Below are 22,500 nucleotides of genomic sequence, written 5' to 3' on the forward strand. Positions count from 1 at the left end.
TAATTTGATATTCCACTTCATAAAGCCTGTAATCGTATCAAATATTTTGCGCTGTTCCCGTGTGGCGAGGCACTGTTAGTATTCATAAAAGCTCTGGTATAATTCAGTAACTTGGTTGTGTGAAGGTCGTGCTCTCCCGGACATGAAGGGGTCGTAGAAAGCTCTTAGTGACTACAACGTGTGTTTGGTCTGGGCAGGTTAAAGTTTGTTCATTAGCAATTGTGAAGAGGAAGTGGTAAGTGTTTGGGAACATAAAAGTGCAATATCCTAATTATGAGTTCATAGTTAGTATTTGTACTTAGTGAAAATTAAATTCCATAATTGTTAATAAAGGATAATTAGCATTTTACTCATTAGTAGGTCTTTCCTTCACTATTATTTGCCGGACCAGAGAGAATTCCATTAAATGTATAGTTTACTAAGATGATAGCTATACTACATCTTATGTATATCAACCCTCTAAAGATACAGTGATGGATATGTGGCAAAGCAAGTGTTACAGGCCATATATGTACAAGTTTTCCTACGTCACACAAAGGTGCAGTCAGTAGCACTCCGTTGGGTTGTGTTCCGTGCCTCCTCTTGATTATATTCCGTGCATGTGCTGGTGAGTGCCATCATTTAGGAAAGCAACGTGTACGCTTCGCCGCTTGTGAGAATGTGCCGCGGTTGGGATAATTAGTGCTGCGGCATGTGACTGGCTTGCCCGTGTGGGGCCACTCCGGGCACGCTGCAGGAATGAAGGCCTGTGGGTTATGGTGGTGGTGGTGGAGGGTTAAGGTTGAGTGGCGCAGTCTTGAAATCGTTTGCAACCTCTGAAAGAACTTTTATTACGTCTACTTTATTGCATATGCAGAGAGAGAGGGCGAAGCAAGAATAAGTTGGGCTGTAAAGGAAAATTACACGACGCCCCACCATGAAAATTAGAGGAGACAGACACGAGCTAACATCATCCTTCTTACTGAGTGATACATGATCAATACGACTTAAGGAGTGTGAAAGGACCAGTAATTCAATTGTGGAGCCTCGACATCATCCAGTTGTCGCTTGAATTTCGACTACCAGACAGCAGGAACAGGTAAAAAATCAAGACAAACTTTTTCAACACCAATAGAGAGAAGCGCTTGTCAGTACCGCAATCACCGAGGACTTGAGTTGCAACGGCTGTGATGACTCGATAGTTTGTGCACAGAGGCAGCAATTTAGCAGAGGAAAGGCCCCGTGCTGCCAAATGATGACCACTGCCGCTGTCTTTATTCATCTACACCTGCGTTTCGACATGTTCCCAAAAATACCAACTTTGTATTACACCGTGAAACATCTGTCTGTAAGATCTGGTGGTCCACATATGTCCGTGCATTTAAGCCGCTTACCAGGCTGGTGTGGAGCGGGTATCATAAAAAAAAGTGTTGTAAAAGCAGTGTTATATTATCCAGGGAATGTAAATTATGTGAGTGATGCAGACACCTGTAAATATAACCTGATTACCAGGTAGCGACGGATCTTGATAATATAAACCGATTAACGCATGACAAGTGACCCCATGAAATATAAATAGACTAATAATGTTGACCATGCACATGTAATGTGATTAACGAATGGCTCCTCCCCGTCTAAACATTTAATGATGAGCCTGAAACATGGAAACTTATAAATGTCAGTCCAGCGACGAACAAAGCGAATCCCATGCAGTATAAAAAAAGAGCTACCGTATTTTTGCATTGTATTGAGAGTGAGGGTACAAATTAGCGGGAAAAACACACATGGACATCAGGGTGGGACGCGGGGACAGTCACGCCAGCAGCCACGCCTCACTGACCAACGTAATAAAAGTGTGACGCACAGCATGTTTTACCCCAGCTGGACACCACTTTGATACTGGAGAGAGAGAGAGAGAGAGAGAGAGAGAGAGAGAGTTATTGACGGACATTATTATATTAACGAAAGAAAAATGCTCCGGAGAAATGGAAAAAAAATGTCAATGTAAAAGATGCGTGTGGTGAGTGGTGTCTGTGTTGTGTGGTGAGCGTAGTTCAAGTGAGACAGACTGGAAGTAAACAGGAAGAGGACAAAGGATTAAGAGGCGGAAACAGCACGGAAAGGTTAGACTGGTGTTCGCAGCTGTTGTGTGATTTCGCGGACTAACGCCGTAAAGGGAGTTACTGACGGCTTGTGATGGTCTTTAGCGAACTGTGTGGCTTGTTTGCCTGCCCGTCCTTCTGTCTGGCTGTCTCTCTGCATTCACACACACACACACACACACACACACACACACACACACACACACACACACACACACACGTTGTTGAAACTGGAATAAGGAAATGTACAACGGCTAGTACATAAAAAGCCTTTCTCTTTTATGGTGAAGCAAATTTCCCGAGGGTGTGTTTTCAGCTCTTCCTTATCTGTTTTGGCTGCTTCCTAAAACACCTTAGAAACTCTGGGACGTGTTGTATCGAGAGTCGCTGTGTATTGAGACTAGTGAATAGGACCTGTTTGTTTGTGTGTGTGTGTGTGTGTGTGTGTGTGTGTGTGTGTGTGTGTGTGTGTGTACCTGTCAGCCTGTATATGAGAGAGAGAGAGAGAGAGAGAGAGAGAGAGAGAGAGAGAGAGAGAGAGAGAGAGAGAGAGTTACACGCACCTCATGTTTGTCGACCTTTTCAACCAGAGAAATATTCTTCCCCATTCACACTTCTTGATATAAATGAACAGCAAAAGTTTGGATTTTTCCCGCACGAGCGTATGAATGAAAAGCTGGAGCACACACACACACACACACACACACACACACACACACACACACACACACACACACACACACACACACACACACACACACACACACACACACACACACACACACACACACACACACACACACACACACACACACAAGTATATCTACACATATCCTTCCTTTTTGGCGTCGGAACAATTTTTCGCTTGGGTTGCTGCCTGTCACTCGCCATCACGGCAGCCTCGCGCGTGCCTCGTCCTTGCTGCCATTCATGCGTGACTGAGGAAAACATCTCCCGCTGTCACCAATTTTTTGCGCCAACTGTAGGAGGAGAAAAATGTTGCCGATGGAAGCGAGGCAATAGTGAAGGCGAAAATGGAAAAGATGGAAAAGAAGATGGGAAAGAAGCAGTAGGAGATAGAAATATAGAGGAGGTGGAGGAGGAGGGAGAGTAGAACGTAGGGAAGGAAGAGGAGTTGGTGGTGGTGGTGAGAGAGAGAGAGAGAGAGAGAGAGAGAGAGAGAGGGAAAAAATATACACATCAAAGAAAAGATGAAAAGCTCCTGACTCTGCTTCGTAGCCACATAGAAACAAGTTGCAATATAAGATTAAAGAGACGATGGAATGGGAGAAAGAAAATGACGAAGAGAGAGAGAGAGAGAGAGAGAGAGAGAGAGAGAGAGAGAGAGAGAGAGAGAGAGAGAGAGAGAGAACTACCCATGAAAAAGATGAAGAGGTGCAGTATATCCCCACGTAATCGCATATAGACCCTCGGATCTGCACTTATCAAATTCTGTACCCTCGACACCTGCATTTCCTCACACCCGCAAGAATTTCATCCCGAGGTCACGCGAAGCATCATTTTCTTTTCTCCCTTATTCCGGCGCAGTGTGGGGGAAATGTCAGCTCAGGCGAGGCTGGACGAGGAACATTCAAAACACTGCATTCCCTTACCTACCTTACGTGAACCTGTGTTTTGAAACGTTTTGCTCTGTCAACACGAGTATTTTGAAGGGCCTCAGAGATGTTTAGCCGTGGTCTCAAGAGTGTTTCTCCCTTTTGATAATGTATAATTTTGTTGTGTCAATAGAATAGTAAAAACACTTAAAAACTTGTATTACTTCAACAGGAGCCTTCTGAAAGTAGTGGAGGGCCGGCACAGAGATGTTTCAGAATATGGTCCTTGGCGAGACAGAAACATAAGCCCATTGACAAGGATAAGTGGGGGAAGAACCGTATTTAGTTATTGGTTACTGGGCCTCGCTTACCATTTCACTATTAGCTGCATTAAGGGTATTGCCGTGAACCGTTCAGGGAGGGACGCAGGAAATAGTTGTATGCGAAATTTAATTACGTTTAATACTGGAATGTTCCAATCTGATTTCATTACGGCTAAAGTTATAATATGATAATGTAATACTTGATATAGTAAGTGTAGAAACATTTGCGTCGTGTTGGGATTGAAGCAGAGAGAGAATGAGAGAGAGAGAGAGAGAGAGAGAGAGAGAGAGAGAGAGAGAGAGAGAGAGAGAGAGAGAGAGAGAGAGAGAGAGAGAGAGAGAGAGAGAGAGATGGACACACACACACACACACACACACACACACACACACACACACACACACACACACACACACACACACACACACACACACACACACAGTTTTTTTTATCTAACATTACGAATAACACATTTTTTTCTCCATCATATCGAACATTTCTTTTTCACTGGTGGAGTTTTTTTTTTTTTTTTTACAAGGATTCCGCCACATACAATACCACCTCGGCTCCGTATCTTTCCTTGTCTTTTTTTTCTCTCTCTTTTTTTATTTTAGGGTGAAGAAACATGACCTCTTGACGTGCATTGTTCCCACCAGTGCAGAGAGAGAGAGAGAGAGAGAGAGAGAGAGAGAGAGAGAGAGAGAGAGAGAGAGAGAGAGAGAAATCCAATCAAATTGTCCAAAATGAATCTCGATTATTGAAACTGTCACTGTAAGTTGTATATATTGCCAGAATAATTTGATAATCTCCTCGTCTTCTTTCTCTTCTTTTTCTCTATTTTCTTTATTTTCTATTCCTCTTCCCCATCATCATCATTTTCCTAATTCTCTTCCTCTTATATTTTTCACATTTCATATTAACTGTAAGGACAGCGAGGCATAAATGAGTTAAAAAAAAAAACATGAAAAAAAAACTAGTGTGGAAAGAACGGCTCACCATTTTATTAATAGGCATAGCTATTTTTATGCTTTGCCTTTGTACGTAACAATAACACTTACTGGATGTTGTGTTAAAACCGACAGATAATCCGTTAAAAGTACATCTGGATACACTAATTGATTGCCTGGATATTTACACAAACAATATTAAACTTTCCCACCGTCCGGAGCTGAAAAAAGTCTGCGGTCTGAGCGTGCCGCATTTGATTATAAATTGAATTGCGTTTTGAAGATTTCGTAATTCATAGCCGTGAAATGAATGGATAAATCTTCATACGGAAACTGCATTAGCTAGCCGCGCAATAAGTGAATCCACTCTTCTTCAGTGTTAAGTATATTTTTCCCCCAATCTCGGGTATTTGCCAGAGCCAGCAGCGAGGTAAATGTTTGCCTGCCTGCGAGCTAAAGTCCACGGCCTACCAGGAAGTGCGGACCGCAGTGAAAATAGAGAACAGAAAAATGAATGACCCAGACAACGGAATCTACATAGAAAATCAAACGCAGAACAAAAATCCTGAGTGAGAATTGTTGAAGTAAAGCTATAAATGTTCCTTTCCTGCTCCTTCTCTTCTCAGTGTGGCAGATAAACTGTTTTTGCTTCTGCCAACACAAAAATTCCACGCCAGGAAGAAATCATCGCCATATAAATAAGCCACACGACTGAGAAAGCCACAACTCACGTGATTAAAACGCCACGCCAGTAATATGACTTTTTTGGGTTGATATTTCTTTTGACCTGTCCTTTATAATTGAGCCTGTGGGAGTCCACCTTTGTGTGCGTGAGAGAGAGAGAGAGAGAGAGAGAGAGAGAGAGAGAGAGAGAGAGAGAGAGAGAGAATTGGAGACCTGCCAACTATCATCACGACCCTCCTAACATAACGCTGTCCTCACTCTCTCTCTCTCTCTCTCTCTCTCTCTCTCTCTCTCTCTCTCTCTCTCTCTCTCTCTCTCACACACACACACACACACACACACACACACACACACACACACACACACACACACACACACACACACACACACACACACACACACACACACACACACACACACACACACACACACACACACACACACAAAAGAATAACTGATGATAAACTAAAATCAAGGCAGATGAGAAGACAGAATAAAAGCAGCAACCAGAGGCAGAATATCTGGAGACCAGCGGACTGTGGCTCAAATTATAGTATATTATTTTATGAAGATCTGTTATTGTGAAACTGTTGGAAGACCTAATTACCTTATTCTAAAATGCATTTCGATAAAAGGATATTTTCTACTCAAATCCATTGTTTACTCTCTCCTCCGCTCCCCACCTCACTATTTCTGGCCTCTCTCTCTCTCTCTCTCTCTCTCTCTCTCTCTCTCTCTCTCTCTCTCTCTCTCTCTCTCTCTCTCTCTCTCTCTCTTCTATGCGTATAAAGCTGAAAGTACATTTGATTTTCTCTTCCTTTATTTTCAAGAGCAAGTGATGAACCCTTCTTTAATACGAGTACCAGCGGTGGTGGTGAAGGTGGTGGCAGCAGTGATGGTGATGGTGGTGGTGATGGGCAGCCTCTTTTGTTTCCCGAGTCTCTTTTGTGTTTTACCCATCTCATTGTCTGTTTCACCGTACCCTCTCCCTTTCTGTATCCCTTCTTTATCCGGCCCCCTTTCGTATCCCCTTTGATTCACCCCAGTGCTCGCCTCAGGCCTCTTTGCACTCCTTTCACGCACTCGCCTCTCTGTCCCTCTGTCCAGCTGCTCCTCCCTATCCACATGTTCATCCGCTATTTCTGTTTCACCATTCTGCGTTTCCATCCATCCATCTCTCTCTCTCTCTCTCTCTCTCTCTCTCTCTCTCTCTCTCTCTCTCTCTCTCTCTCTCTCTCTCTCTCTCTCTCTCTCTCTCTCTCTCTCTCTCTCTCTCTCTCGTCCTTGCACTCGTTAAGAAAAAAAATATAGCTTGAGAATTCAGCCCGTGTCCTTTAATTAATTTTGATTTCGCTTTCTCTCCGTCGTGGTGACTATTTTTGTAGTCTCTCTCTCTCTCTCTCTCTCTCTCTCTCTCTCTCTCTCTCTCTCTCTCTCTCTCTCTCTCTCTCTCTCTCTCTCTGGTTTGATGGACGACTGATACGAACTTAATCTCCATTTGATCGACTGATTACTTGGACGGTAAACAACCACTCGACTTTATCTTTTGCTTGCAGTGGTGGTGGTGGTGCTGGTGGGAGGGAGTGAAGAGGATGCGCTACTGGTGGTGGTGGTGGATAAGGGTGTTGCTGTTGCAGTTGTAATAGGGGTTGGAGTGGAAAGACATTGCGTGCGTGTCGTGGTGGTGAAGAAAAATTGTGGTAGCGTTGTTGGCTGGTTTGTAGTGTCTTGGCTGTGATGGTGTTGTAAGTTTCGTGTGGTAGTTTTGTAGGTTTGTAGTGATGCGACTATTGTTATGTAGTGTTGGGGAAATGTTGCAGTTGTGATCCGAGCTGTTGCACAAATCCTCTAGCTACTGGCCATAGATAGTCAAAGTTTTTTCTCTTTGATTAACAAAAAAATATCTATACATAAGATGTTCCATACAGTGCCGACAAATAACATCACAACTCTTCTCTTGCCTTCTCCACTGGAAATCATTACAATTTACCTTACAAACATCCATAAAAATTACTTTAATCTCGCATACATCCGACGCAGTTTTGTTGTTTTGTAGTGTTGCAGATATATATTTTTTTCAGTGAAAGTTTTCCAGGTGGAGTATTCTAGTGTTACAGGCTCGATTCTGATTGTAACACAGGTCTGTACAAGTTCAATGGTAGTGGTATTGAAGACCTATAGTAGTTCAATTGATATAGTATTGCGAGTATTGCGAATATGAATTGGATCGAGTGTCTGGCAAAGCTGCGGTGATGTCTGTTAGCTGTGGAATATCTTACTGCTCTCCTGGCGGTGCAAAGGGAGGCGATGGAGGTGAAGAAGAAGCCCTACGTTGCAGCAGGACGGGGGATTAATAGAGCAGTGTTAGGTTGGGTTTCTGGTGCAAAGGTTTGGTTGTATTGGCGATTGTGGTGCAGTGAGGGAGCAGAGAACTATTGGAGGTGTGGGACCAGTGGGGGGGGGAGTCGATGATTGAGGGATAGAGAGAAGCCTCTGTGTGTGGCTGTAAGGGAGATAAATTAATGGAGGGGACGTGGAAAACAAACATCTTTCCAATAACAACACACTGGAGGGACACAGGGAGAGTGAGAGTGAGAGGTAAGTGAAGGGATAGGAGGGAGAGTGGCAATGCTATTACTTCAGAATTATAAACTTTGACGGAGGATAATGAGGAGAGCGATGGGTAATATTGATAGTTAATGGCGGCAAGATAGAGGGAAGGGTGATTGGGATGGCAAAACAGGAGAGGAAGAGAAGGAGAAAGAGAAAGTGAAGGAGGAAGGGAAGGAGGAGGACTACAATTGTATGAATAAGAAAAGCCATAAAGAGAAGTAGGAGGAATAGAAAAACGAATAAGAACAAGAATAAGAATAATTGCTTATACGAACAAGAAAGAAGGTAAAGACGAGGATGAGAAAGAGAAAGTGGAGGAGGAGGAGACTACAATGATATGAATAAGAAAAGTGATAAAGTGAAGTAGGAGGAATACAAAGACGAACAAGAACAAGAACAAGACTGACTGATACGAACAAGAAAGAAGGTAAAGAAGAGGAAAAGGAGAAGAAGTAGGAGGAGGAACAAAGGACAGAATCTGGTGCGGAGTGGAGAAGTTAAGACGAAGGCGAAGAGAGTAATGGGAAGGTGAATGTTAGTCGAGGAGAGAGGGAGGAAGGTAAACATCACTTCATCAGGAGGAGCCAAGAAGAAAAATATGTGACAGGGAATGATGCTTCCACGGAAAAAAAATCAGGACGACCAGGAGGAGGAGGAAGAAGAAGAAGAGCAGGACGAAAATACACTATGGAATGGAGGAGAAGGAGGAGGTGGAGACTGGCGTATGAAAAGGAGAGAGGGAAGGAGGGAAAAATCTGAAGAGAAAACAAGGTGAAGATAAGAAAGTAGGAGAAAATAGAGAGAGAGAGAGAGAGAGAGAGAGAGAGAGAGAGTTGATAACAAGATGACTGCCTTCCATTTGCTGCCAGTACTGAGAGTGTCCCTGCAGTGATAGTAGAAATTCTGCCAACAAAACACACTCCACGTACTTTAACTCATGGCGACAATTAAAAACCAGACCTTGTTTTGTTTTCTGCTCGAATATTTTTTTCTCATTTTTTTTATCCGCTTTTGTTTTTATATTGTGCCAGTTTGTGGAACCATGCGTGCTTTGGGGTCCAAGGGGTCTCCAAGGGCACGGGTTCGAATCCTGTCCATGGTCCGAGTGTAGGTTGGGCTTCCTCACTTGGGGCAACAGTTTCCTAGCGGGTGGGCTTTGAGATAGAAAGGTACCACAAAAAGTATCCACTTTAGCCCATAAATTCCCGTGAAAAGTCCACATGGTATAAAAAAGAACGCACACACACGAAAAGTCACGGGTTTTATTATTCTTTTTTATTTGTTAGTTTAATCTTGTGTATGCAAAGTTCAAGATTGTTTTGCTGTGATATGTAAGTAAAAGAGGAAAATTACCACACCTGTCTAGGAAGTGTGAGTGTTTTGGAGAGTTATGCTCATTATTATAGCATTGAAAAATACCTAGCTGTGTGTGTGTGTGTGTGTGTGTGTGTGTGTGTGTGTGTGTGTGTGTGTGTTTCACTGTTTGATCTGCTGCAGTCTCTGACGAGACAGCCAGACGTTACCCTACGGAACGAGCTTAGAGCTCATTATTTCCGATCTTCGGATAGGCCTGAGACCAGGCACACACCACACACCGGGACAACAAGGTCACAACTCTTCGATTTACATCCCGTACTTACTCACTGCTAGGTGAACATGGGCTACACGTGAAAGGAGACACACCCAAATATCTCCACCCGGCCGGGGAATCGAACCCCGGTCCTCTGGCTTATGAAGCCAGCGCTCTAACCACTGAGCTACCGGGCGTGAGTGTGTGTGTGTGTGTGTTTGTGTGTGTTATTGATTATATTGTTACTGCTATGTTGTTATCTCAAGCTGGTATTTATTCAATATGACCAAGAATAGTAGTACGAGCCTCGATTTTAGTAGTAGTAGTAGTAGTAGTAGTAGTAGTAGTAGTAGTAGTAGTAGTAGTAGTAGTAGTAGTAGTAGTAGTGGTGGTGATGGTGGTAGTAGTAGTAATAGGAATAGTAGTAATAGTAGTAGTAGTAGTAGTAGTAGTAGTAGTAGTAGTAGTAGTAGTAGTAGTAGTAGTAGTAGTCCCTGGAGAGGAGAGAAAGTATAGCAGTAACATTATGGTGATTCGCCCATATGAGGCGTTCTTTACTCGCTGACGACAACCCAATAGCAAAATTTTCACGAGTATTAGTTATGTTTGGCAAGTGGAGACCGTAATCTTGGAGGGCAATACGCGTTAATAAGGATAAGTAATAGTCAGAGAGAGAAAAAAAAAATAAGAAAGAGAGAGAGAGAGAGGGAAAGAAACAGTATTTTCACTATGTCTAGAACAAAATAACAGTGTGGACTAAGTAAAGAAATAATCCTTGAAAGTACCGTGTAAGACCAAAGGTAATCGGATGAAGAAGGGGAGCTGATGAAACTAATATCTCTTGACCATGCTTGGATTACGTGCCATACCTCTGTGTAGGGACGGCTGACGACCCTTTGCTCCACACCATCTGGAAAACGAGGAAGTGTTGATGCAGGTCATAAGGAATGCATCAACTTATTGACATTGAATTTCCATAGTTTCCATTGATTAGTGTTCTAAAGGTGGTTCAGGCTAGATCAGGCACGAATCCACTTGAAGTCTATAGAGTTAATTATGAGACAGATCTGTGAAACTTTATTATAGGCAACAGTAGGAATCATTATTTGTCTTTTACAGTTAAATGGATAGTTCAAAGAGGAAACTATTGGAGAAGATAGTGAAAGAGGAATATCACTAATAGGATAATGGTTTTGAATGTTAAATATACTCCAGCCTCCATCGAAAGCTTCCGGGAATTTTAATATTTTATCAGGAGGCTAAGAGAGTTTCGATTAAGTGAGATTAAAAAAAGACGGGAGTCCACCAACACTGCGGCGGTCAGAGAGATTGTGAGATGACAGGGAACTTTTATAATGAGACTAGTTTGAAAGACCTGAGATAAGCGGGGAATAATAGATGCAGGATGTCAGTTTGAAGGATTAATGTTCTCACCTTTCTTTGGTTCTATCTCTACTTGAATGCAAAATATTTCAGACAGGAAGAGATGATCTGGATAAGTAGAATGAAGGTGTTTGACAGTGCAGAGAGGAAGTCTACATTTATAGTCAATTCTTATAACGAAGATTGAAATATCCAAAGACAAAAATCTATCTGACGTGGTAGAATATGTTTAAATGTCCTCATTCAAGCTATTCAGACTTTTACATCGTAACGTGTTAGTGTGCTACATTGATCTTTTCATTGAGAGTTGAAAATAAAGTCTCCTGTAAATAATGGAAGATTTTGAAGATTTATGATCGTAAGCGTGAGAAGAAGTGGCACTGCATAGGAGTAGTCAACTTAAGAATGAAATTGAGTAAGAAGAAACGTTAGATTTTAAAAAGTAACGTTAAGTAGTTGTGTGATAGAAGAAAAAACAAAATTTAGATTAGAGTAGACATGTTTCACACTTAAAATAGCAAATGTAATCACGGGAATGAATCAGAAAAATTATATAACGTCAGATGTTGAGGCTAAGACACTTATTCGTTATAGCTTTTACTTTTTAGTCATTGAACGCTGGTCCCTTACTGAGACCTCGGGGAATGGCTAGTGTGGGATATGGCTGGGGTATATGTCCTTAAGGTCGTGAGGCGAGTTATCTGTGTGTGTGTGTGTGTGTGTGTGTGTGTGTGTGTGTGTGTGTGTGTGTGTGTGTGTGTGTGTGTGTGTGTGTGTGTGTGTGTGTGTGTGTGTGTGTGTGTGTGTGTGTGTGTGTGGGCGTGCGTGTGGGTGTGTGTATGGTACTTGGGGATAAATATTATTTGGCCTCTTGAAAAGTTGAGATTACTTCCAGATGAAAGAATCTTTAAATAGCTCTACTAAAATGTTTTAACGTCATATCTCTCTCTCTCTCTCTCTCTCTCTCTCTCTCTCTCTCTCTCTCTCTCTCTCTCTCTCTCTCTCTCTCTCTCTCTCTCTCTCTCTCTCTCTCTCTCCCAGCGTCCAGGCTTTGCATCTATCACTTGTTCTCACCTTCTCAAATGTGTATTTTTTTTTTCTCTTTCAAGGCGATATCTTTACTAGTTATTTTCCTTCGTTCTTCCCTTCTCTGCCCTTCATTCTTTCTCCTTCCTCAAATTATTTATCTTTTATCCTCTCCATTCCTTTCGTTCTCTCTTTCCCTCTCTCCAAACCTCTCTGTCAAGCACTCGTTCTCCTTCTCCCTTACTCCCTTCCCACTTCTTCCCTTCGACTTGTGCAAAGGAGTCAACAACTTTAAGTCGCCTTAACCCCCTAAGGAACACAGGCTTTTTTCCCCCCTTCTCCCTCCACCTGCTGGGATATCGTCCGCTTTACAAAGGGATGAGTGGGTGGCACGCGCATTGTTTTTATCCTTCCCTTTCTTGTCTAATTACTAACGCTTATTAGGTTTTATATCACGATGTTTCTTGTGTGTGTGTGTGTGTGTGTGTGTGTGTGTGTGTGTGTGTGTGTGTGTGTGTGTGTGTGCGTGTGTGTGTGTGTGTGACTCAAAAAGAAGCAATGGTGTAGTGCTGGTTTTCATTCTTTCTACTCTCTGGTTCTTGATCCTGTAAGGCATTTTCTATGTAAGTACTCGTGTATATTCTACGTGTTCCCTCATGGCCAAGCGTAATTTCAATTCTAGCTGTCTGTCAGGTAAGGGAAAGATGGATGGATCGCGTGTCCTTACTCTTCTTTATATCTACGAAGCTTCTGCCTCAGTATAGGTTATCTTCACACCAGTATTGCCCAAGGGAGCAGAAGGTACGAAATAGGAATAGAAAATGTACTCCCAGTGAATACAAGGAAAAAAATTTGTGCCTAGATTGCCAAGAATGTGAGGAGAGAATGAGAAGGAGGAGTAGTGAAGGCAGCATGAATAGTAGGGCAGCAGGGAGAGAGGAAGGAAGGGAGGAAGGGAAAGAAGTGTTGTTATAGATCGGCGAGGAAGAGATGACGAGGGAGGCCCGGAGGGAGTGGTCGTTCTGAAGCGAGAGGAAGGAGAGGAAGGAATAGACACAAAGACTCGGGGAAGCTTAAGACGATGGATAAAAACGGTGAGGGCAGAGTGCTGGCGAGGAGACCAGAGGAGAAGAGAGGATTCAGGGAAGAAGTGGCGACAACAACACTGGATGAGTTTGTGGCAAATATATATTTCTTTTCTGGAGCATCGTCTTTTAGGAAACATCTATGTGGGTCTCTTGGCGTTGAAAAATGTATAAACACACACACACACACACACACACACACACACACACACACACACACACACACACACACACACACACACACACACACACACACACACAGAGAGAGAGAGAGAGAGAGAGAGAGAGAGAGAGAGAGAGAGAGAGAGAGAACTACTACTACTACTACTACTACTACTACTTCTGGTGCTGCTGCTGTTGCTGCTGCTGCTACTGATGTTACTACTACTACTACTACTGATACTACTACTACTACTGCTACTACTACTACTACTACTACTACTACTACTACTACTACTACTACTAATAATAATAATAATAATAATAATAATAATAATAATAATACTACTACTACTACTACCACCACTACTACTACTACTACTACTACCACCACCACTACCACTACTACTACTACTACCACTACTACTGGTGCACATTACCACCACACCACCACCACCACCACCACCACCACTACCACTACTACTACTACTGCTACTACTACTACTACTACTACTACTACTACTACTACTACTACTACTACTACTACTACTACTACTACTACGATACAAGTTTTGCTTTGAAGTTCATAACACATTTTTTTCTTCACAGGTGAGTGTCGGTATGGTGAAGGAGGGCCAGGCCGGGCCGGGCGTGTGGAGTGAGTACTGGTGTGGCTTTTATGTTGGACACAGCACTTTTATTTTGATGAGGATGGCTTAAAAAGTATTGTTAATTTTTTTTTTTTTTTGTCACCTGCAAGGAATATGCATGACAGTTTCACCTACCACTATATTGTGCTTGAAATGTTTAAATGCTAGAATCAGATTTTGATGAAATTTCGATTAGATATAGAATAACAGTTTTGGGCTTAAAAGTAACATCTCATATATTAAGAAAAAAAATCTATCAATCCCATTGTTGCATGACATTGTGCCTACCTCACTCCAATTCACTGCGTGCAACCTCAATCCCACGTCCCTTTCCCTTCCTTTCCCGTATCACAGATCTGCTTTGCATCACCTGACATTAAATTTCATAGGTACGCAATATATTTCCTCTGTTCCCTGCCCATATATTGCCTCACTGGCCACCCTTACTGCCCCTCGCGTCCTGCCCTACTTTCCCTTACTCCGCATCCATATATTCCTCCCCCACCATGCAACTCATTCCTATAATATCCGTTCACACATTCGTGGCTCATATATCACCTCCATACACTCCCTCTCTGACTGCGCATACAGCCCGTCTATATACGTACCATAAATAGCAGACAGTATATCTATTCCCTGGCGTGTCGTACATTCGTTCATTTGTCACTAATACATTGCTTTGTTGCCTGCCATAAATTGCCTGTCTGAACGCCTATACGGTTCATTATCTGCTGTCTGTGCATTGTCTCACTCTCATCTCTGTTCTGCCTAACTCCATAATATGAAGGCCAATCATGATCTCACTTTGTTCATTCCGTTTATTGGTATACTTTGGAGCTCTCACTCAATTTGTATTTTGTCCTTCCTACGCCTCACTTGTCTAAGAGAGAAGTTTCAAGGCACTTTTAATATTCTTCCATTTTCTTTTGTAGGAGAGACAATTAGAAGGCATTTTCTTCCGTGTTTAGCTTCGGAGTTTCTTCCACTGTGCAGAAAGAATCTCCTTCATTTCATTAATTTTCTCTTCCAATGCAACCCATAAATGTCTTTCAATATATTTCTTTCAGTATCTGCAGTTGCATCATCTTCACTCCCCACCAACCTCTTCTTTTACCATCACCCAATACATTCTGGCTCTGCTCGCCTGCACATCCCGTTAATAGCCGCTATACATCCCTTCACTGACCTGCAATTCATTCTCCCTCTCGTGATAGGAATACATTGCCTCACTCTCCACCACCACACTCCGTCATTGTCTGCTCATGGACTCCCTTACAAGCTCAGAATCGACTCTTACTGGCAGTTCATACCTTTCTTCATTGCTTGCCTTGAGTTTCCCTTACTGCTCGCCATTACATTCCCTCATTACTGTCCCTACTGTCAACAAGTGTATTGCTTCATTGTTTGTCCATTCAAAGCACTGCTCTTCACATTCCTTCATGAGATATTCGGAAACTTAAATGCTTTGAGTTTAAAAGTGATGTAGAGGAAAAAATACTACCTTTTGGAAAGTGAGGGGAATGCTTCCACGTGCCTGTTCCTTGCCTCTTACCATCTATTTAGCCTTAAGGATGTACTTCAACCTCCTCCTCGCTGCACACACGGATTAAAAATGCTCTCAAGACTGCGCACCACTTAACACAATGCCTTCCTCTTCTTATTCCTCCTTCTTTTTCATTTCTTTCCATCTCATTTTCTCTTCTTTCATCTCCTTTCTTCTCTAATCTAATCTCTCTCTTCTTTCATCTCTTTCATATTCCCTCCCTCCTCCTCCATCCCATACTCTCTTTTCCTCACATATCATCCACCCTCTTGTTTCTTGAAGTTAAAATTGTAAAAACTGTGTATGAGTTTTGAGTGTACTGCAAGCCTTCTCTGCGTGTGTGTGTTTTCTTCTCTCATCTGTTTCATATTCTCCCCTCCTTCTCCATCCCTAACTCTTCTTTACTTACATACCATCCACCGACTAGTTTCTTGAAGTTAAAATTGCATAAACTATGTACGAGTTCTGAGTGTACAGCAAACCGTCTGTGTGTGTGTGTGTGTGTGTGTGTGTGTGTGTTTCCATACAAGTGTATATTTGTGTGCAGCCACGCGAGAAAGATTACGCATCTCTTAGGAAAATGACATCACATCATATCACATCTCTCATATCACACTCAGCTGCTCATCCTCACCAGGCCAATTTGCTGAGGAGTCACAATATATACCATCCTTCCACACGTTCCTCCTCTTCCTCAGTACCTCACCCAATTACCTACTAACTTGCTTACCTGCTTCCTACCTTCTTGCGTGTCTACTCTAACTCCACCTTGATTTCTTTTCCTTTACTCTAGTGTAGTAATTCTCGTTTTCGCCCCGACGAGATGGAGGTCTTGATCCAATCCTCTCTCGTGCTGGGGAAAGGAGGGAGGGGAGAGAACTTGCTACCCCTCTTCCTCCATTCCCTCCTTCCTTCTCTCATTCCTTCCGTCCTTTCTACCAATCCACCATTTCTCGAGCGAAGAATTTTAGTACCGGAACCACGATTTTTGAGACGGGATCCAATTTGTTTGTAGCTCGCTTGTTATATTTCGTTTGCGTTTGTTTGTTTGAGAGAGAGAGAGAGAGAGAGAGAGAGAGAGAGAGAGAGAGAGAGAGAGAGAGAGAGAGAGAGAGAGACTTGATCGCTTTAAATGGTAGGATTCCTTTAAGTTTGCAGCTGCTGACTATTTATTATTAATACACACACACACACACACACACACACACACACACACACACACACACACACACACACACACACACACACACACACACACACACAGATAAGTCTCTAACTTTTCTTCCTATATTTCATTCTTCATTGTTTTCATGTTTCCTTCCGTATCTTCTATTTATATTGCAGTAGTCTCTCTCTCTCTCTCTCTCTAAATCTATCTATCTATTTAATTTCTCACCTGTGTGTACTATCTCACAGTCGAAACACACACACACACACACACACACACACACACACACACACACACACACACACACACACACACACACACACACACACACACACACAGCGGCACTACTGCAGATTACACACACACCTTTGCTTGTCCGTATCACCTTTAATGTTGTATTGAACAAAGTCTCCGAAGAGTAATAGAGTTGAGACCTCTTAATTAGGTAGATTAGACAGAATTATGTTACTTGTTTTTGTCCTTTTTCGAAAACTACGCCTTTTTTTCTACTTTTTAATGATTTCGTTATTTTTTTCTCATTGCCATTGTTCTTGTCTTTTTTTATGTAAGAGGGAAAATCGGGCTAAGGACGACATAAGTGACTAAATAAAAATACCTACTTAGATGTCAGTCTCCGAGCATGTCCGAGAGAGTTAGCCAGAAGAATGGGATTTGACTTCTTTTAAGAGGTAGGTTTCAAGACATTTGTCCCTCACTTCTGAATAACTAATGAACTTTAAGGGAACTGGCAACTCAATGGGCCTTTTTTTCCCATTTTTCGTTGCCCTTGGCCTGTTTCCTCTCCTCCATTAAAAAAAAATTAAAAACCCTCTGTAACTTAATCTAAATACTGTACATATGAGTAGATTAGTGGTAGATTGGTGAGTTTTCCTTTACTCATTATGTGATGTATTGCAGTCTGTGATGTATAGCGAATGTGTGACAGTGGTGATGGTGGTGGTGTATATTGGAACAGCAAAGAATAATGGTGATGGTTTTGGTGATGGTTGTGCTATTGGTGACAGTGACGATGGTGATGGTGGTGGTTGGTGGTAATAGTAATGGTAATGCTCTCTCTCTCTCTCTCTCTCTCTCTCTCTCTCTCTCTCTCTCTCTCTCTCTCTCTCTCTCTCTCTCTCTCTCTGATGGTGATGATAGCGACTGAGAAGTACTTATGAATGGCGCTAATTAAAAAGCGATGTGGTGATAGCATGCTTGATAATTCAGCTTGTGTGTGTGTGTGTGTGTGTGTGTGTGTGTGTGTGTGTGTGTGTGTGTGTGTGTGGTGGGTGGGTGGGTGGGTGGGGTTTGTGGGAGTTAGAGAGAGCAACACACAACCTTATTTGCCCTATTTCCCGCTAGATGGAGAAGGATTAAGAGGAGGAGGAACACGAATATGAGGCGGAGGAGGAAAAGGAGAAGGCGGAGGTGGAGGAACAGGAGGAGCAGGAATAGGAGGAGAAGGAGTAGGAGAAGGAAGAGGGGCAGGAGAAGGAACAGGAGCTGAAGGAGGAGGCTGAGGAGAAGATAAGCCAAGGAAAAGAGGTGATTAATACACGTTAGGGGAAGGAGGAAGAAGACGAGCAGTAGGAGGAAGAGAAGGAGGTGAGGAAGAGGGAGGAAGCAGAGGAAGCAACTGAAGAGGGAAGATATTAAGGTAAAGAGGTGATTAAGACGCATGAAAGATTGGAGGGAAGCAAGGCAAGACTGTAGGTGTGCCTGGGGTGAGGAAGGGAGGAACCGTGCCGCTGTGACTGTACCCTAAAGAACCGTTAATGATCATCTCCTCTGCACGTGTATGTATTTTGCCCTCACTAATCATGGCACTGTTTCCACACGCCCTTCAAGCTTGCACCTGCCTCGCCTCGCCTCCCTCGCCTCGTTCTGTCTGTTGTTGTCGTAGCTTAGGAGTCAAGGGCGTGTGTCTAGACAGTGATAATGATAAGAAAACCACTAATTGATGGCTCAGAGTTAGGGATAATGATAATAATGAAAGAAGCACACGACTTTGATTCACCTGGCACTAATCCAAGCCATCAGTCAAGAATTGCTAAACTCACTTCTCGATAAACAGCAGCATTATCGTTTGCCTAAAGTTCACACGCTTCTTACTTCATAATATCATTTTTGAAGGAAACTCTAAAATCTCTACTCGTATTGTTAGAATTTGTTGGTGTTCTCTATGGTCAGGTCTTTGGTGTTCCTCTCCTTCCAGCATGGTGAACGTAGAAGAGGAAGAATGAGACACGTACAGAGAGAGAGAGAGAGAAAAAAAAAGCTCTGATCATTCTTCTTATTATTATATTGAAAAGAAATATTAAGATTTTTCGACAAAAGAACTCATTTGTTTTACTTGACAGGCTCTTTGTAGTATCACACTTTTTCTCGCCTCTTCACTCAGAATCTCGAAATTGAAAGAAGAGGACAGGGAGAAAACTTGAAGATAAAAGCCTACTCTCATTAATAGCCGCATTTCACAAGTACTTGAATGTTGTCTGATGGTTCCTTAGTGCAAAATTTAGAGAAGTGAGAGTTGTGAAGTGAAAAATTGCATTGATTTCTTTTTAGTGGCGAGGGAACGCTGGTGGATGGAATTATGAAGTTCTGGAGAGAGAGAGAGAGAGAGAGAGAGAGAGAGAGAGAGAGAGAGAGAGAGAGAGAGAGAGAGAGACTAGGGCGTAAAAATATATAAAAGTACTCTTAAAAATGTATCTCTTTTTTTATTTTCTTTAATACTCTTTCTCATCTGCCTCCCCAGAGAGAGAGAGAGAGAGAGAGAGAGAGAGAGAGAGAGAGAGAGAGAGAGAGAGAGAGAATGAATTTGCTAACACACATACAAATACATAATAAACACTTCAAAGTAAACAAATGTCCATTCAAACATACAATAAACCACTCTCCATAATATATCTTACTATATCGATGTATATGCACGTGTTTAGTGACCTAAATTATTATGTATATCCATGCAGAGAGAGAAAGAGAACGAGAACGAGAGAAACACTGCAATACACTCATAGAATCAAAGGCACACACACACACACACACACACACACACACACACACACACACACACGCAACCTTGAAGCAGGAGTAGCACGAAGCAATATCCGATTCCGTGATGAGTGCGGCGTGTTGAGATGAGTCTGGCTTGGTGTGAATGGATGTATTGGGACCTGTATCGATGCCCCACAAGGGAGGCTGCTTTTCCTCCCTTGATGAAAGACTCGTTTGACGGGCGGCTCTGGGCGACACAGCGGAAGGAAAGGTATGGAGGGATTGGGGGATGGCGGCAGGAAAGGGGAACAGGCCAGAGGGCAGGAAATGAGTGTGTGGTGACTGAGGAGAGCGGGCAAAGGGACGTGAAAAAGAGATTGAAGGAGAAAGGATGAAGATGCGAGATTGAAATGAGTGGAGGGCTCGGCGAGAGAGAGAAAACGAGGAGGGAGTGATTGAAGGAGAGGATGAACACGAAGGAAAAATGCACGGAAAGAGGAGAGGTAGGAGGAGGGAAAGAAGACTGTGATAAATACGAGGAGAGGGAGCCGAGAAATGTGTGGAAGAGGAGAGGTAAATGAGAGGAGGACGAGAAGGACGGAGTAGGAGGAGAAAGACGGGAAGTGGTTTACAGAAAGAAACGAAAGACAGGAGGAATTGTAGGAGATGAAAGAGGCTGAGTACGGAGAAGAGAAATAGAGAAAAGAAGGAAGAAAAGCGAGAACAGGAAGAGAAGAGATTTCAGTTTTTTTTGTTCCATACAGAGAAGCAAAGAGAATGAGTGGATAAAATGCTAATTCCATTTTATTCCTCATTTATCTTTGTAGCGTAATTATTTAAGAGCAAATAGTAAATTTTACCTCCGTAATTTCCTCTCTAGAATGTATAATTAAAGAGTTTGTTCATCTCTCTCTCTCTCTCTCTCTCTCTCTCTCTCTCTCTCTCTCTCTCTCTCTCTCTCTCTCTCTCTCTCTCTCTCTCTCTCTCTCTCTCTCTCTCTCTCTCTCTCTGTATCCGACGCAGTATCCAATATCCATTATAAGAAATCTTTCTCTCTCATTCTTTTAACGCTCCCACGTTCTCCAATTTTTGATGTTCGCTCCTTACTTTTCACCATTTTTCCTCCTTTACACCATTTCCCTCACCCTTAACACTCCTTCACTTCTTTTCCTCATCTGTTCTGTACCACCTTTTCCTTCCTCACAACCTGCTATTCATCTTATTTTTCCTTCCTCCCTTTTTGACCTTCACCTCATCCTGCTGCGTCTCTCTAATCCACACAACGAGGTCTTATCCTGCTCTCACCTCGGTTTCCCCAAGTGTTCGTTTGATAGCCTTCATGCTGCAAGCCCCTGATCACTTCTCCGTACGCACGATAGCTCCCCAGTGTTTGTGTTTGAGATGATAGGAAAACCCGTGGAGGCTTCGTGGCGATTCATCGGGTTTCCATTACATATTGAAGGGGTGAAGGCAGGCAGAGGTAGAGAGAAAGAGGGAGAGAAAGACAAACAGACACACAGGACTGAAATGCACTTTGAAAATCCCCCAGTGATAGGAGAAGCGCATATAACATTTTATTTGTCGTAAGTCTGACAAGAGGACGAAGAAGAAGCAATTCAACAACAAACAGAGATACACGAAGGAGGAAAAGGATGGAGGGATCATGGGAGGAAGGAAAAGATGATATCGCTGACAGAGCTGCGTAAGGAACACGGGAGAAGTAGGAGAAGGAGGAGAAAAAGGAAGAGGAAGAGAAAGAGAAAGAGGAAGAGTAGGAGGTAGAGGAAGGAGGACAGTGAATGAGTATCTCTGTGTAACGAGCAACGAATTGGCATCAGTCATTGGTGTGAGTGAGATTTGCGATTGTGAGGAGAAAAGTAAAGAGTTATTTTTCTTTTAGCCTTTTTACCAGCGTCTCTCTCTCTCTCTCTCTCTCTCTTAAACGACCAGCTCAACTAAAACTAACCACGTTACTGTGATACAAATTAGATTAAAAAATAACCTTTCTCATTCCAGGTTACAGAAAAAAGTGAACCAGAAATATGTCGCCTGAATCTGCCTATTAATTAGTCTCCGGATCTTTGGCGATGCTGAGAGAGAGTTACGTCACGTCACTAATTGAGCAGTTCCTGGCAACGCTATACTTCCGGGAGATACATTTCTTCAACAAGTTAATTAGATGGCGCAGCGGCTGACCTACGGAGAGAGAGAGAGAGAGAGAGAGAGAGAGAGAGAGAGAGAGAGAGAGAGAGAGAGAGAGAGAGAGAAATTATTAATTCACTGGGGCCCTAATGGAGGAAGTGGCCTGCAGCTGTGTTTTTCTTTGCCGTCACTCAAAGGTAATTCACTTAACGCGAGCTGCCGTGTTGCAGATTATGACCGTGGAACCCTATGTCTCTCTCTCTCTCTCTCTCTCTCTCTCTCTCTCTCTCTCTCTCTCTCTCCCTCCCCGTAGGTCAGCCGCTGCGCCATCTAATTAACTTGTTGAAGAAATGTATCTCCCGGAAGTATAGCGTTGCCAGGAACTGCTCAATTAGTGACGTGACGTAACTCTCTCTCAGCATCGCCAAAGATCCGGAGACTAATTAATAGGCAGATTCAGGCGACATATTTCTGGTTCACTATTTTCTGTAACCTGGAATGAGAAAGGTTATTTTTGTATCTAATTTGTATCAAAGTAACGTGGCTAGTTTTAGTTGGGCTGGTCGTTTAAGAG

The 22,500-nt window shown here is 42.7% G+C and overlaps 1 protein-coding gene and 1 non-coding gene across 2 annotated transcripts in view; one reads left to right on the forward strand and one right to left on the reverse strand.

The window, feature by feature from the left end:
- Positions 1-22,500, forward strand: part of LOC123503485 — a 182,411-nt gene that overhangs the window by 61,451 nt on the left and 98,460 nt on the right.
- On the reverse strand, positions 9,897-9,970 carry Trnam-cau. The gene has a single exon. It is a non-coding gene; the product is annotated as a tRNA-Met (tRNA).

This window comes from Portunus trituberculatus, chromosome 14 (genome assembly GCF_017591435.1).
Source record: "Portunus trituberculatus isolate SZX2019 chromosome 14, ASM1759143v1, whole genome shotgun sequence".
NCBI classification, from domain to species: domain Eukaryota; kingdom Metazoa; phylum Arthropoda; class Malacostraca; order Decapoda; family Portunidae; genus Portunus; species Portunus trituberculatus.